An 18,178-nucleotide genomic window follows, 5' to 3' on the forward strand; every position below is an offset into this window, starting at 1 on the left:
TTTCATGAAAACGCTATCAAGAAATACGAGCCGTAACGAAATTAATTGCCAAAACAATGACGCAAATATTTCTGAAAACTGCGAATCTGTCTCTGATCTTTATGTTATGTTTTCACTATCTCGGAAATTTCGAGAAATGGATTCAGCAATTTCGCAACGTTGATTTAAACAATTTCGGAAAAACTTTATTATTTCGATTAAATTAAATATTTTAAGAATCCTCTTAATTAAAATGTTTTATTTTACTAAAATTAGAAAATCCTATGGTTCGCGCGATGAATATTGAATAAAATTCATTCGAACGAATTCGAATACGTTGACAAGTTGTAAGAAAATATCAAAACAAATCGATTAAAAATGAGGAAACAGTGTTCAGAGAGAGTAAACTGAAATACATATTTTAATTTTTAATGAACTCCAAATAAGTTGAATCAAAGCATTTTTTATTTGTAGAGAATAACAATATATAAAAAATCAAAAATATAATTACATAACCATTATGTACTTATTACACAAAGAGGAGTAACTAAATAGCAAATGGTTTAAGATAAAAAGTTAAAATGCATTAACTGGAGCAAATTAAATTTGACGATCTAATGTAAATGTGATATTTTTCTACAATTTAGCATTTACAAAAATAAAACAAAACTCACAAACTATACTTATAATTCGACTATGTACTCTAAATTTAAATAAGTAAGTACATACAACAACTAAAACCGAAAAGAAACTTTACTGTAGCATGTACGTATACGAATATTTCTTCTCTGGATTTCCAGAGAAATATTTAAATAAACACCCGATATTTATCGGGTGTTCATTTAAATTTATCCTCAAAGTTGGCATTGAAGAGTCGATTGTGAACGCACTACTTGTCCCTCTGCACAGTAAAAACACAAACAACGCAAAAAGTGAGGTTAGATTTAAACAGCTAATCCGTGATCTGAATCCGTGGTGTGTTCACTCCAAACACAATCGACTCTTCAACGCCAACTTTGTTGTATAGTATAAAGCAAATAGCAGATGAAGAGTGAAATGTAATAATCTCAAAAAAAAAATCCGGAAAGTTAAATGGTTTCATTTTTCAAATAATAATCTAGTACTTAGTGTGATAACCTTGTTTTCTTCCAACTTTTGACATGTTTATTATTCGATCACACCGTAGTATTAAGTCGATGAAAAATGAACATTTATTTATTGCGCAAGTCGAATTGAAAACAATTTCTCGTCTCATTTTCGGTATTAAGTATTTAATCTTGAAGACAATAAAGAAAATATCTGTTGCAATGTTAGATCAAGTACTCAAATCTAGACCACCTTCACGCATAATAATTACTCACTTATGTAAGGAATATGTAATGAAGTAATAACTTGTTTAACATTTAGATTCCTTCTTCCTAAAATTCCTGCTAAGAGTGGAGTTGCGTGTTTGCAATAGAATTATAAATTGCCAACAATTAACCGCGAAACGATCTTCATTAAAATTTTAACGCTAATATAGCAATGATTAATTAAAGAGCAGATTCCAGATTCAGAATTGCGAGGGTTTGTTTAATTACCTCAGGCAACTATTTTTTCACGCATTCATTTATAGCGTTTATTCGCAGCAGATTTGAACTTAAAATGGTATAATTAAAAAAAAAAAACTCAACTTTTAAAATTCCCAAATCTATGTTTATGTTATTTAACATAAAGAACAATTTAAAGAAGTGCATTAAAAGAAAAAGTGAAACAGGTGCAAATAGCGGAAACGCAAAAGTTCGATAACCTCTAATTAACAAAATCCAGATACAAATTAAATGAGTAGATAGTAGTCTAAAGTATGTCTGTGAGTTCACTTTTTTCCAAAATAAGTTAAATAAATTGCAACATCTGCCGCAAACAGACATAATTAACACATTCAAAACAGTTTCAGTGCAACTTCCGTCCAATTGAAACCATCATCTCCGCCGATGAGGCATCTGTTTTGATTGGTTCTTATTTACCTAAAGCGAAGACACAGATCTTATTACGTCAGAGGCGCCTCGTTCGATTACAAACTATTTTACATAGAAGGATTCGAGTCTGTCCTCCGATCTCATCAACGACTATTTTATTGCACGTCGTAAACACCACATTACCGTCGTATTATCTTATCAACGATTCGATGTGTGTTCATTAGAATGGGATTTAGTATTATTCACTGGGTAACACTTAAAACAAACTTTGCCATAAATATTTACATCCTGTAGACAGCTATTTAAAATTAATAATAAATAAATTCGTCGACAGTGGTTGTCAGTGTAATAGACTTGAAACTCTACATACGGACCACACCCTGTTCCGGGCTTGAAACTTTTCATGTAACGGAAGGAGCTTTCAGTAATTACTAAACTTTGTTACATCTAAGTAGTGCAAAGAAAAGTGGTTCATTTGTAACGTAGTTCTAGAGCTTATTATCTCGATATCGTAATAATAATAATAATACATACATAGCTGCAGGGTCAGTGATGGGAATGGATTATAATAATGTATTCATGCAAAAAATTACAAACATTATTTTACATTCGTCGAAGTAAATATGTAATGCACAGATACACCAAGATATTATGTTGTTTGACTACTTAGTAGCCGTATTTAAGTTCGTACTTTTATGGATTAGTTACCCTCATAACTTTAATTAAAAATGCATTAAGAAATTATAAATAAGAACATCAAACTAGCCACATAATAACATTCCCAATAACAATAGTTATTGCTGCTATTAAATAAATATCCTGTTCGTTTTTAAATATTTTACTAATTTTTTCAAGTAAGAACTATGGAGAGAGTTCCAATAAATGCAATATGTATTAACTTGAATCGATTTGGCTACGGTTTGTTCCAAAAGTACAAAGTGTAGATTATTTTTGTAAATATTGCTTTATATCAACCCATTTGTTTAGTTGTGGATAAATTCTCTACAAATATAACAAAGAATTATGTAAATAAATACATATAATGTTTTCAAATGGATTTTTATAACATTATTATTATACGAGTACATATATGTAGGTACTGCGCGTTCTGAAATAACATTTTTCAATTTTATACTTGTGACAGCACATTTTTAAAGATTTAAAAAAAATCCGATTGTCTAGACTTTATTGTTGCTAGAATTAATTTTTCACACCAAGATTGTACAACATTGCAACATATTTATAATAAATAAAATATTTACTAAATCTTGACACTGATTTCATGAAAGAGAATATTCGTTTTTTGAAGTACATAATGTCTTTATCTCTATGTTAAAGTAGTTATACTTAAGTACTTGTATTTCTAGCAGCGCGTATCAGTCGAAATTAATTTCCTTTAATCTGATGAACCTATGTCATACCTTAAGAAGCACAAAATCAATACATTTTATAAATTTGTTGTTTAGATCATTTTAGGAATTTACCCAAATTTCTAGAAAAATAAAGTTGTTTTTATTACCTGCAGTAAATTACTTTATGTAGTGAAGGAAGGGTCGAAAAGGGATAATGATTCTCAGCACGTATAAAGAAACTATGACAAATAAATAAATTGTTATTGTTTATTCCTGAGTTTACAAAGTCTTTATAAAGTTTCGGTCACTACAAACAATTTAACAATTTTCTTCAACAAATGAAAAATACTTTGTTTAGTTCCATAACCATTTAAGCAGAACATTTTCAACTGCCTTCCCTTTCTTGTAGATAGAAAAATATGTTTTTCTTCAAGTAGAAGTAAATAATTCTTAGCCTTCAGCACGGAGTTACGGACAATTTTTATTTATTAACAAATTAGTTTCTAATTAGAGCAATAGTATGCTGTTTGTATTTGTTACTACATACATATTTTGAAAAACACGTACTGTGATTTTTTTTAAAGCAACCTGGCTATTGATAAAAAAATAAACTAGGCAAAAATGAATAGGGAATTCCACAATTTTTCTTGGGAAGCAAAATAATTGCTCCAGTCCTCCCACGTATTCTTAAACACTAGATAAATTTGAAATGTTACATGTATTTGAAACATTACATTTAATGTATATATAAATTTTTTTCTAACACATTTCATTACAAATTTTAAACTGTAGTTACAAAAAATTCAAAAAAGGAAAAATTCCCTATTCATTTTTGCCTAGTTTATTTATTTCTTGCAATTGTGGCAAATATTTAAAATAAATCAGTAAATAGGATTGTATTTGTCAAATATTAAAAAACAAAATCTTATTACTGACAAACCACGTGATGTGATTAAAACAAAATAGTAAATCTAGATGTTTAACATAAGATTTATCATTCGCAATCGAAATTTTTTGTACATTTTTGTTTTACAGTTCAACGTACTATATCTACATCTAGATTTATATCTTATGTGTGTTTGAAATTCTTTATACAGAGACACGTCTGACATATGAATTTAACGTGTTTTTTTTGTTCGTTTTACGTTTGTTTTTGTTATAACAAAGCTTAAAATTACTAAAATCTATTGAAAATTATTTCACTGTTCCATGAGCGATAGTGTTAAATTGCAATTAAATTAGAACAAAATTCCTGTTCAACGAATCCTCCAGTAGCCTAACAAGTAATAAAAATTATCAGTAGATCTAAATTTAACATAAAATAAACCATTATTTTACATCCTCCTCGCGAAAGCACATCATGTAAACAAAATTTTGGCCACACTTTCGAACGTTGAGAAAATATGTATTCCGATATTAATTAATATTTTTATCTCTATTTATTACTGTCGATGTCGAAATAGGCTCAGTTGAAATTGAAAATTTTAATCAATCTATAAATCGCCTAGTAACAGGAAATATAAAACTTTAAGAATGCATACCTAAATGAGTGTTGGTTCTTATAGTGGTAATTTAGCTTATTACAACAAAAGTAATTTACATTTACAACGTTTGTTAATTTTGTTTAACAACTGTAGAGTTTAGTTAGTGACTAAGAAACTTACACAGACGTAGAAACAAAGAACATAATTTTTCTCATTTTATAAAACCGAGAAGTGGTTGAGCAAACTATTTTGAGATTAATTAAACTTTACAACTTTCTCGTTGTATTGTTAAATTATGCTGCGGTACTTTGTTCGCATGCGAATGGTCACAATGTGGAATTGTTCATCTTTCCTTACACAAGACTTGTCAAGGTGAAAAGAAAATTGACAATTGATTCCAACAGACGCTGGGTCCATTTACTTTGAAAATTCCGTTAGGGACGCATTGATTTTTTGTCGAAAACGTCTGAAACGCTCCAAAAGGAAGATTTATACCTTTGATAACAATTTCAATAGCAATGTTCCGCTTAATCCCTCATCACCCCTTGCGATCAAATATCAGAATTCCAAAACAATACGGGAGATTTTCCCTCCGACCCTTTTGTCGCACCACCCTAACCTGAATTTACCGAAGAGTAAAGTGGCATGTCGTGATTAGCCCCGGGGGTGCAGACGCCGTCGGAGCACAACGGGAAGTGTTGTTTACTCTGTTCTCTCATGTTCTCCTTTTCGTTATAAATTTCCCGACTTATTTCGGCCCCGAATAACGCATTTAACGATTCGGAATAGATGAGCAATTATCTAATTTGGTGATTTGGCTTTTTTCTCGGCGGTTGGAAGTTGTTCGCCGAAAAAACCACCACTAGTTGCTGGTTGGTGAAAGATAATGACGGCCGGAGGTTAATGTATATACTTCAGATGCGTTTCCAAGTGGTATGGAAAAGAACCAGTTGTTATCCAAAAGTCATTAACAAAATCGCGTGCGAGTACTGTATATATAATATAACAAACAACTCGTTATTTTCCTTAGTCTAAATAACTGTTATTTGAAACGTTCCACGGCTTTGTTTTCGTGTTTATCACTCAAAGCCAACGTTCTCGACCCTAAAACCCATGCAATTCTACACACGTACAGATACCACATGGTTCGTATTTGCATTTTGTTGCAATGCGCCATGTCCTCCGAATTTATACACCCAAATAATGACAATCATGGACGGAAACTGCAAAAGTTATTTGTCCAAAAACTCACGACCAAACTATGTACTCGTATTCTGTTAGCAACCACGAATGCAATGCTATAATTTCAGAAAATTAATTGTTCCATTTTGGTACAAAATGTGAAGTTTTATGTTATAAATATTCAAATTTAAAATAATTTTAATTGAAATAAGATATTTTAACAACCTGTAAGCACGAGCAAAAAGTATCAGGTGTTCATTTAAAATTCCGGTCAAAGTTGGCGTTGAAGAGTCGATTGTGATCAGCTGTTTAAATCTTACGTTTTTACACGAGTGGTGCGTTCACAATCGACTCTTCAGCGCCAATTTTGACCGGAAATTTAAATGAACATCCGATATTGATCTAAATGCGGGATATTTCACGAGTGATAATGAGCCCGGCGGAATAGAAAATGCAACCCACAATACATCCGGAGGAAAATCCGGATTTTTATCGCCTCCATGTCCAAGGGTTACGTTCCAATGTATTGTGGGTTGCATTTTCTATTTCGCCGGGCTCATTATTACTCGTGAAATACCCTCTATGTACAACAAAAATGTTCGAAATTGCAAATATTTTTTCTTTTGAATTATCATTAGAAAATAAAATGATTAAATTTCATTGGATGTTTAATTTTCTGAAGTTTATGAAATTATGTAACCTGGATTTGTTTTATCTAATTCGTGACGTAGTCAGTAGTGGTAAGGTGTTTACCACCCAGTACAAGATCGAAATAAAATAAACTTAACCAGTAATACAAGGAACATTGCTACTTTACCTCGGAAAGTCTTAGGACGTATACGTAAAGTCTAGGATTTTCCAGTTTCCGGACTTTTACCGTGAAATATATAAGACAAGTAAGAACACTGTACTTTAACCTAGATAACCTAACGTTAATGAAAAATATATAATAGCCTCGTGGACTGAGAAAGTGTACATTGTAGAAGGTCTTTTTGTGCTTCGCCCAATTGCCGACCTCGACTTCGTCTCGGTCTTCAATCTCTAGGCTTAGCACAAAAAGACTCACTTCTACTCTTTATGATATAATCTACTATTTATCAATGTTTTAAATACTTATCCAACAAAAGCGAGGTGTACGTTTTAAACAAATGGTGCTTAGGGACAACAGCACCAAGCATTTTACCTAGAATTTCCGCAAAGTTTTTGCACACATCTTCATATTTATCAGTTAACTGATAACAACACGAAATATTTAAATGGGGATTTTGTCTCTGCAGCATTAGCATTTTGAATGGTCGAGGTTGTCCTAGATGCATAGATTTGCCGGTTCAAAAGCGGTTTGTTTGCGCCACTGCGTTGAGCATAGATAATTTTTTTTCAATACGGTCCTGTCGGGCGTTATCTCTGTCCGAGTGCATTTTAGCCGGCAAGTAAATGAACGTGCAGTGAATAGAGACTGATGGTAACAACTTATGTGAGATTCGTGCCACAGATAAAAGGTTAATGGCATGCACTCTCCACATGGCCGCATGTGTGACAAAAATCGCGCCGGGGGACCCATGCGGGCCGAAGGGGAGCCCGCTGTAATTTAACAGAAAAGGCGAAGTGGTGATCATTAAAACCTCCTGCGAAATAAGTGATTTCAGGCAACACTTGTGATGAATTTCGTTCAGGAAATTATATGGAAGTTGCATGTAGGTAATGGGTTTTAAATGTTTCTACTTTTGATGGATAATATCCGGCCGACCGACTCGTAAATTATTTGGATAATTAGTTTGAAAAGTTTCTCAGCTCCGATCTTATTAGTTAATACGTTGGCACCCTGATTCACTTAACTAGCAAAATCCGGAGTTTCAGAATCGGCAGCTGGAAACAGGACGAGCGGCACTCAATACTCGGAATCGTCGGGACAAAAAGTGAAATTATGGCGAACAAAAGAAAACTTTTGTATTTTGTAACTTTTGCTTGCAGTCATGCTCAGTTATATATATCTCGGAGGAAATTACAGGACAGCTCACTACTTAGTGGCCGCCTGTAATTACTCCAGGTCGGAATAAGTTTAAATAAACACTATATCAACATAAAACTTTTCTCCTCTGAAATTACGGCTGGCAACTGACATTTTCAGCCTAACTAGCAACGTAATTAGTGGCCGGAAGTCGTCCAACTCGTTCAAACAAAAATAGTGAGACTTGCCAAAGCAATTAAACATTAAACAAGATAATAGTCGGACATTACCGAAGTTATAAGGACACGCCGCATAGATAACACGGCATGGGGTGAGTCGGCGGCGGCGGCGGAAACTAACAAGCAGAGACGCTGGTACTCGTACATACCTTCCAGAGAGCGGCACGATAGCTTTGTCATAATTATGTGACAAGCTTACAACGTACAACTTTCCGACGCGAGCTTTACTTGCATTCGCTTTTAATTAAACTTAATTCAGATTCATGTGCGTTTAGGAAAAAAACCAGACGAAGCCAACTTGGCTTCACCAATTGATTTTCATTTCTGGAACTGGTGCTGGGGTTAGGGGGTTGTTTTGCAAGTCTGAACGTAATGTGGGAATGCCACACAGCAGTTGTTTCGCTCTAGTAATTTTTGGGGTGGTTTTATTGCAGATGGAATCTCTGGAAATAAACTGACTTATGTGTGACAACACTCTACTGGAAACTTCATTTCTTCAGATAAAAATTCTACAACAAATTATTACACTAAAAATGTTAATGAAATTCAAACGATGAAGACAATCTCAGATTCTCTATGTTTTAAGATGGAAATAGAGGAAAACGACTTGAGAGCCTTTTTACGATAATTATTGATTAAAGATTATCTCCTTGATTGGATTTAAATGCCACGAAGAAAACACTGACATTCGTTGGTGAGGGCTGGCCACACGTGGTACATACCAACTGACAACACAATCTAACTGAAAAAAATGTCTCAAGGATACCAGACATTTTATGTATAATTTAAATTTACTTTACATGGATAATGGCTTTAATTAAACAAAAAAGTATCCATTCACCACATATAGGTTAGAAAATTATAATACCAAATTGTTAGAGTGTTTATAACACTGACTCAGTACAATATAAAGCATTGTATTCATTCATGCAAATTTTTATTGTACTCATTTTTCCTTGTAGATACGGCAACAAAAGTTGATATAAAATATACTTGCAACAAAGCATATTATGGTATAATTAATGTTGCTACGTTGATTGTTTTTATTTAAACAAAGAAAAGACATGTGAATTTCAGATTATGCACAATCTATTACAGTCGCTTAATAATAATGATCGGATCAGTGATTTTCCCTTTGAATTTTTGTGATCAAGGCATCCGGTTGTAACAATTAATTTTTATCAAACGATATCCTGTGGCTAAGTGATAATTAAGTAAACAGGTGGCGAGTTGATAAAAGATATGTGTCAGTAACCGCTTACCATTAAGATTATCAAAAATATGTACATATCCTGTTAGCCAAGGATTACAAAAATTTACAAAAAATTGCCGACAAAAGGTGGAGATAAATGGGTGGGTCTTATTGTTAGTCAAATACATAAATGGATCAGGGTCAACAAATTGAGGAGTTAAATTTAAGATACATTCTACATTAATTACAATAATATTAGACTGTTGATGTAACTTTTTTAAAGCAAGTCCTCTCTTGTCTTGGATATACTACCGGGTGTTCATTTAATTTATTCTCTAAGTAGGCGTTGACGAGTCGATTGTGAACGCACCACGGATTACAGGGATCAGCTGTTTAAATCTAACCTCACTTTTTGTGTTGTTTGTGTTTTTGCAGACTGACGAATGACATTTCAAATAAAAAATGTCATTTTTTTAATCACATGGTACTACCTACACTGTCTTACTGTGGTATGAATAATTATAGTTTACAGTTCCAAAATAAAGCAATCTTTGAATGCTTCGAAAGCCATTTGCGAAGATTTTGGTTAAGTGCATCAGCTGTTTCGGAACTACTCTAGCCACCGCCAAAAATTTTCATGAGGCTCTTAAAAATGTTCTGCGAAGGAAGTTCAAAACAAACTTGTCTGTCTTCCGCTGAACTTTTTTATACGTCTTTGTGTCTGATTTTAGAATAACAAACAATTTCATTGCATTCACATCGTTTACGTTTTCCGAGGGAACAAAGCGGGGCTTCACCCTGAGCGTGCAATCGAAGTTGTAGGTATTCCCGGAAAACTACCCGATTGATATGTATAATGACGCAATCTGGAAACGGTCGAAGAAAACCGAGAAATAAATACGTAAACAAGTGGAGTGACACGTGTATCCAAGTATAGGAAACCCATCTGTTAGTCCAACTGTCGGAAACAGGAGCTTATTAAACTCCATAAATTATTATTTCACTTGTACTTCGCATCCAACGGTACATAATTTCTCTTGCGCCGTTGGTACTTTTCCAGATCCGCTGTGGAAATTTCCGCCCCGTTCGGCGCCCCGATAAAAATATTTATAAGCAATTAATTTTGATGATGATCCCGAGCTTTCCTATCTACAAGCGTTCCCAGTCGACTCTCCTCCTCTGCGAGATCTCATCAACTCGGCATCGACGTGAGGCCGTAATTATCGATAGCGTTCCTCTCTGAAAGTAATAATTAAGTCACCCCGGGCAGGGGCAGCTGCGGACTCCTGGTGCAATAATCCATAACCGCAAGCATGCACGGCACGGGAAACTCGCCGTCTAGTTTAGGGAGTGCCACTATACCTTCGTCATCCGCCTAATGACTGGCATTCTGGGCAGTTCTCTCTGCTATGGCACGACATAGAAGCCATCAGGAGCCGCCCCTGTAATTACAACGTTGTTGGACTCTCAATTATAAGAGATTTTTACCGGGAGAATGGTGTCCTGAGCCGATCCTGTGCACCTACACCGTCTTTTTACATAATTACGAGATTGTATACTTTTCTTCGTATCGAACAAAGACGTGCACCGCTAATAACAAGATAACGTTAACAATGCTGATGGCAGACTTTCCAACAATGACGACTTTTTACCAATGAAGCTATCTCAGTAATTTCATTGCTTAACTTCACTAGAGAGGGAGTAATAAAATCGGAAGTTTGGCTGGACAAAATACATTTATCCAATTCTTTAGATACGATTCAAATTTCCAAACAAAATTTACTACTCTATTGCAGTTGTTCGTTATTCTTAATTTTAACCATCTTTATTTTTAGTCTTATCGAGAACCATAAATTTGGATTATTAGGAGGATGTGTTTAAAATCACACTTCAAAAATGAAGTAAATATTTAATTATGCAAATACATACGCGAAGATCTGAACAAGTTGTCTAATAAAATAAAATATAAAACTGAACAAGAATTTTAAATTCATTAATTATCGTTCATAAACATTTACGTTTTTTTTTTAAATAATTTTAGAACGCCATTTGCAGACGGTTCAACAGCAGTGGAATATCATAAATCTTGGTATATCGCGGCGTAATTAAATTTATTTAAAACGTTTTTACACTTTTAACACTTTTTGGTCCAATAATTTCTTTATACATATTTAGCTCATAAATATCCCCTTCATATCTTCAAAAATAATGAAACAAAATAAAATTTAATGACAGGTACGAAGAATCGCTGTGTCTATTCAGTTCTTGAAGGCGGATCACACATTATGATTCGACAGTATTTATGGTAGGTACTCCTACCTCTTCTCGTGGTCAATCTTGAAAGTAAATTTAACCCCTTAAAATTTTATGGTCATCTTTTTGGATCTCTGCAACATATTAAACTTTCATTAAAATCTGTGAGATACACCTGGAAAACCTGCTTAGCTTTGTAAATTGCAATATTTATCTTGGGACCATGGGAATAATCCTTTTTTGTTATAAAAATCAAAAGAATCATTGATAGGTAAATAATGGCAACAAACAATTCTAAGGTAGGTATGTAATTTATAAAGAAAAACAGAATCTTTGTATTAAATTATTTCAAAATTAAATAACTCAAGTAGAAGTTTACAAGTTACAACACACCGTTGACTAAAAATGTGTAGTATTTGTTGATGACATGACATCGAAAAAACATCCCTTCCTTTTTCACAATGATAAATACCGCTGTTGATCGTTTACTACAGCAACACCACTTGTTTCAACGACTAATCAAATAATTATTGTAAAGTATCGGGTGTTCATTTACATTTTTGGTCAAAGTTGGCGTTGAAGAGTCGTTTGTGAACGCACCTCTCGTGTAAAAACGCAAACAACGCAAAAACTGAGGTATGATTTAAAAAGCTGATGCGTTTACAATCGATACAATTAATACATACATATTTGTTTTTTTTTTTTTTTAATCCAGAATCACAATTTTCCGTTGCACTGTTGCTTCTAGAAATTTAACTCGAAAAACTGTCGTGATAGCTTTAGACAACAAGCTTTTGTTGAAAACAAAAAATTTTCGGATAAAGAAAAGCTCTTGCGTAGTTATCATTAATAAATAAAAATAAATAAATAAAAACGAAAAAATTGTTATTAAAAGAGTTTCAAAAATACAGTGCACTACATTTTTTGTCAAATTTTGTTATAGTAATTTTGGAAATTCTAATAAAAAAGCTAAGACTTTCATGTACTGTCGTGAGCAAAAAAACTGGTCGTCGAAATGATGATTTGACACGGATTTGACATGGAAAATGCTCCATTGTAAAACGGTCGTAAATATCATAACCTATCATCATGTTGTATGACATTGGTTGATTAATTTTTTTAACATTTTGTTAACATGGAATAATCAGGCAGGGAATTTTTTTTCATTTGTGACAGTCTAACCAAATTTTGAAATGACACTGACGACCAGAATTTTTTGCTTGCGACAGTAATAGTAATATGTAGTAGTAAATCACATTTATATTTCCTCTTGAGACATAGGGTAGTTATGAATTGTTCCAGTTTCTGTCTTTCCTTGGCTATACATACCTATATTCCATTTGTTTGAATGACTTTTTCGCCTCCGATTGTGTTGTCCTTATCTATGACTCTTTTGGGTGACCTGGTTTTCTTCTTCCTTCGGGGTTCCATTTGAGCGCTTTTTTGGAGATTTCCCATTCTTTTTTCCTATGTATGTCCTAGCCATCTAAACTTTCTTCTTCTGATTTGTATTTCTATTGTTGTTTGAAAGATATACAGTGTTCAGCAAAAAATTCGCTCTTTTTTCGTTTATTTAGCAAATATTTCACTATGGCAATCGTCGTTGCTTGTCAAAAGACTAAAAATGTAACTAACAAAAATGTGATTTCCGTTATAGGTACATTAAATCTGATATTTTAATTTTAATTTAGAAAATTAGAATTTTTTTGATCATGGAAAAGGTTACTTATAAGAAGGTGTTGATTCTAACGAGATTTTATGTCTATGTGTATATTTTAATTTTATAATTATTCACCCAAAATCCCGAAATTGAATTTCCACTTGATGAACATAAAATGTTTTAGAAAGCGAATCTGAGCTTAACCGTCTTAAAGTAACAATAATTTTCCCTCGAAGATTTATTTTGAACTATGTAATATTCAAAATATTCTAATTTTCCTAAATAAGGTGACAATTGGTGAAATCTTTTTTTTTTTTTAGAATTGTACTCCGAAAATTTGCACATAGGCATTAAATGTCATTAACACCACTTTTTCTTTTGTAATTCTTCGGTCTGAAAAATATGTAGGTATAAATGAAAAAAAAAATATTTTAAACAAAATTTTTTGTTTTTGATTTTTACACTGATTCAATCTCAATATTTATTAGGAAATTAGCCGGAAAAATATTAATTGAATTTTAAATAAAACCCACTTTTGGATTATAAAATTAAAAATTGCTTTTATTTATGATCTGGGTAATTGAACGGTCGTAAAAATTCTAAGACAATAGGATTTGTCGGGAGCAGGTCTTGGTACCCTGGAATCGGGCTGACTTGTTTTACATTTATAATGAAACTATATACAAGAGGCAAACACAATTATTTCACAAACTAATTAATTTTTTTTAATTTTGACTGCTGAAGCTATTACCCCATCAGATGAAGATTCACCTTGGTTAAAATTTAATAGATGTATTAATCTATTATAAATTACAAATAAAAAATGACGTACAGTGGCGGCCATTAATTTGGAAACACCAAGATTTTTCTATTGTAAATTGTTTGTCACTTTGACAATGTTATTGACATAACAATTTCGGCTGTGACAGTCTGTTGAATGCGCTCAACGATGACATGTGTAACATGAGTTCATGACATAACGTTTACACTATCAAATATGTATTATAAATATCCAGTAAACTAGATTTTAGGCCAATGTTTCCAAATTAATGGCCGCCACTGTACTTTATCATTATACAGTTAATTATGTGTACCAATTTTGGTTTATCTAATTTAGTCGTGATTTTGGCAAGAGAATCTAAACTTGCCGCACCTGGTACAAAAAAAGCGGTGGTCAAACTCAGTTCCAGCTCGGGTGGATGAGCTCGGGTAATTAAAGGGTCGACATCCGCCGTTTTCACCGAGTATGGTAGTTTTGAATGTTTTGTAATAAATTTTTCAATATTATCCGGAGTTGCAAAAACGTTTTCTATTCACGCTAGGAATTGTATTATTTATTGTGATTCTATTTTTGTGCATACATACATACAACACATTAGGCAGGTATTAGTTGCAAACCTTAATCTTGATTTTCTTATCAAAATATTTTTTCCTCTGCTAGAGTTTCTTATCAGAGATCTGATAACCGCAACGTTTTGCATTTTGACACAAGTACCAATTTGAAATTGTTTAAATACTGCAATGAAATAATGTACATCTATTGCAATGCAGACCCTTATAATCGCTGTTGATTACTGTGGCTGTCAAGAACTCGCCGATTCAGGATTCAGCTTTAGGGCTTTTATTATTCAACTTATTTCTTAATGATACAGATGAAGACCTGTTTCGTTGAATAATTAAATTTGTTCTGTTACTGCAGACGCACTTTAAATGTTATATTTTGTTGTTCATAATTGCACAATTGTATGGGGTGTTCATTTAAATTTCTCCTTAAAGTTGGCGTTGAAGAGTCGATTGTGAACGCACCACTCATCAGTCTCCAGAGTAAAAACATAAAGTGAGGTTAGATTTCAAAAAGTTGATCCGTGATCTACAATTCGTGGTGCGTTCACAATCGACTCAACTTTGAGGATAAATTTAAATGAACACTCCATAGAAAAAATGTGTGAGAGCCAAGGGGATCAAGTGCTCACTAATTGCCTCCCCCTGCGGACGCCCATGTAAGACTTATTGAGAATTTCCTCGTGTAAAACACCTAGAAGAAAACATTTCAAAAAGGAAAATGTCGATTCGCATTTAATTAAAATAAATGGTTGACTATAATAACAATTTGAACTTGAGAAAAATTGCAAAAAATAACTGTTATTTAAAAAATATGAATTTTTAAGAATAACAAATCTGCTCAATTCCTGGAATTATACATATATCACTACGACCGTGTCAATGTTTGGAGGTGTTGACCTCTATAAACACAATTCGTAATTTTGTTAGCACTAAAGTGTCCATAACCAAACCATTGTGGCAGTTCCTGTTCAGTTGAGTCATTTCACAGATTCGGTTCAAGTAACTGGTCTTCCAAATTAATTTCATTAATGCACTAGGAACAAGTGTGAGTATACAGCCTGGGGCGTCCGAATTTAGAACACCACCTCGTATACTAAAATTAGTGAACCATTTTGTTTTTCGTTTTAGCGACAAACTTCATCAATTAACCACGACGTTGCTTAATGACACTTTAATAGCGCATGGTCCAGAAAGAAATGTGTTTATGAATTAATTAAAATAAATGCAGGGTATGTTCAGATCGCGTGACGGAAACATTTCCTTTTTTCGTCGAACGAAATCGCTTCATTTTTCATCACGTTTATTGCTCGCGCGAAAAACTGTATTTTCCCACACGGTTCCTCTGTAATTTCGCAATAGTAAAATCGCAGTTTTCATCACACCGCATGCTCTTACATTATGACTGTTTTTATGCAAAACCGGCATCCACGCAATTTCAAAATTAAAATTGTCCTGCGTGGAGTTCCTGGAGTTTTTACGACGGGACTTGAAACGTTATTAAAACTGGATTACTGACGTGGACACATGATTTTTAAAGTTAATGTAATTAAAAGGCATTTCAATTTTACGTCTCAGGTTACGGCGTAATAAATTCCGTTTTAATTGCAAAAGTAGCACACTGTATTACAGAGGATGATTTATTATTTATGGTTGTGTTAAACTTTGTTGTAGTGACGACACGGCATAGCAGTGCGTAAATTTTAACAGGAAGTCAACTTCTTACACGAGCTTTGTTTTCTCACGACCCCAGCGAATGGTGTTATAAATTGTTGTAAAATATATGTATAAAAGTGCTATCCATAAATCATCTTTGTTTGTGGAATATTATAAGGACTCAATAAAGTTCAAGAGAACCAACAGATTTCCAAAGACTTTTCCGAAATACAATTACATAGTACCCCGTGTTGCAATATTTCATTTTCAACAAACATTTTTTAGGCCGCCGAGCCATTTAATCACTTCTACATCATCAGTCTCCAGATCCATTAGATTCGGACAATAATTTATTTTCCTAGAGATCATCATTAATAATCATATTTAACATCATTAAGCACTTTCGCTTCGCTTCTAACTATCCCGTGGATTTTTACCGCCTTTATTTTGTACCGGAGTATTTTCCGCAGTTACCTCTTGTCATAAAGCTGTAGTCTATCTCGAACATAATTGTACAGCATTAATGAATACATAATTAATTAGCTTTTTCCTCTACTTTTACGGAATCAATTAGTGAAATGTATCTTTCCACCCAGACGTAACCTTAATTATGGTCATTATAATTTATTGCACTTTTTTCAAATTTGTTCCAAGATACATTATGATGTTTAACTTATCCCCCTGTTTCTAATGACCTACCAACGATCAATGTTAATGGCTTTTAATATTTTCTCATTCTTATGGTACTTACGCAAGTATTATTAGCTTGCTGTAAACAGAAAAGTCATATAACTAATTAGATACATGTCCCGAGGAACTTTACATCAAATAAATTTACTTTATCAGAAGTCGTTTTCTAATGACTCGAGCTGTTTCGAAAGATAGAGAACGGACCACCAGTTTCACATATTTCAAATTTTAAATTGTGTAAATTAATGAACATTCGACTCGATTTTAACACTTTTACTGGTTTTACTTACTGCACCTGTGACAAGAAAACTGAAATATCACTGCAACTCTTGCAACAGTAGATAACCTAAAAAACAAACGTTTACCAATGCAGAATTGCTAGAGAAAATTTGCATTTGCCTTTTATGTCAATTTTTTCTTGTAATTAAATTCCCCTAAATACTAAATGAGAGTAAAGATTACGTATATTTTTATAAAAAAAAAAATGCTGAGAATATGATGTCACATGATGCCTTTTCATCGATTTTAATTGGCTGTAAGAGGATATCACATCGATAGTATCCGCTGTTTATTTATCTCCCGTCAAAGAGTTGAACGCACCACTCGTCAGTCTGCAGAGTTTGGTAGAAAAACACAAACAACGTAAAAAGTTAGGTTAGATTTAAACAGCTGATCCGTGATCCGTAACCCGTGTTGCGTTCACAATCGACTCTTCAACGCCGACTTTGAAGGGAAATTTAAATGAACACCTGATATAAAACAAGCCACTATGTTTTGAAACATTTATAACAGTAACATTTATCAAATTTGACAGCTAAAAATGTGTCTCCAAATTGCGCGATTATATGCTGACAAAAGTATACTATTCGTTGGGGAGAAATCGCCGATAAAAGGAAGTAATCAGTAATTCAGTCCTAAAAATATAGTCTAAAAACAAAGCCAATAGCCAGCCCTTCTTTATGTATTTAAATGTTCCTCATTTATTTTTTATTTTCTGCCATCAAATGGCAACTTGTGATATGATTAATAATAGATGATATGACTCGTGAAACCGGAGCAGCTGGATTTCACTTGTAGATATCATCGGTAATAATCACGTATGTTGTTATATTATAGTAGATAATAAATTAATCCAAGTAAAGAAAGTACAATAAAAATCCTGAACCGAAAAAATTTCATGTTCGTGGTTTAGTTATGGAGAATGGTCATCAAAGATATGGAAATAGTGTTGTTTGGATATGTTT

Source organism: Tenebrio molitor, chromosome 2, assembly GCF_963966145.1.
Source record: "Tenebrio molitor chromosome 2, icTenMoli1.1, whole genome shotgun sequence".
Classification (NCBI taxonomy): domain Eukaryota; kingdom Metazoa; phylum Arthropoda; class Insecta; order Coleoptera; family Tenebrionidae; genus Tenebrio; species Tenebrio molitor.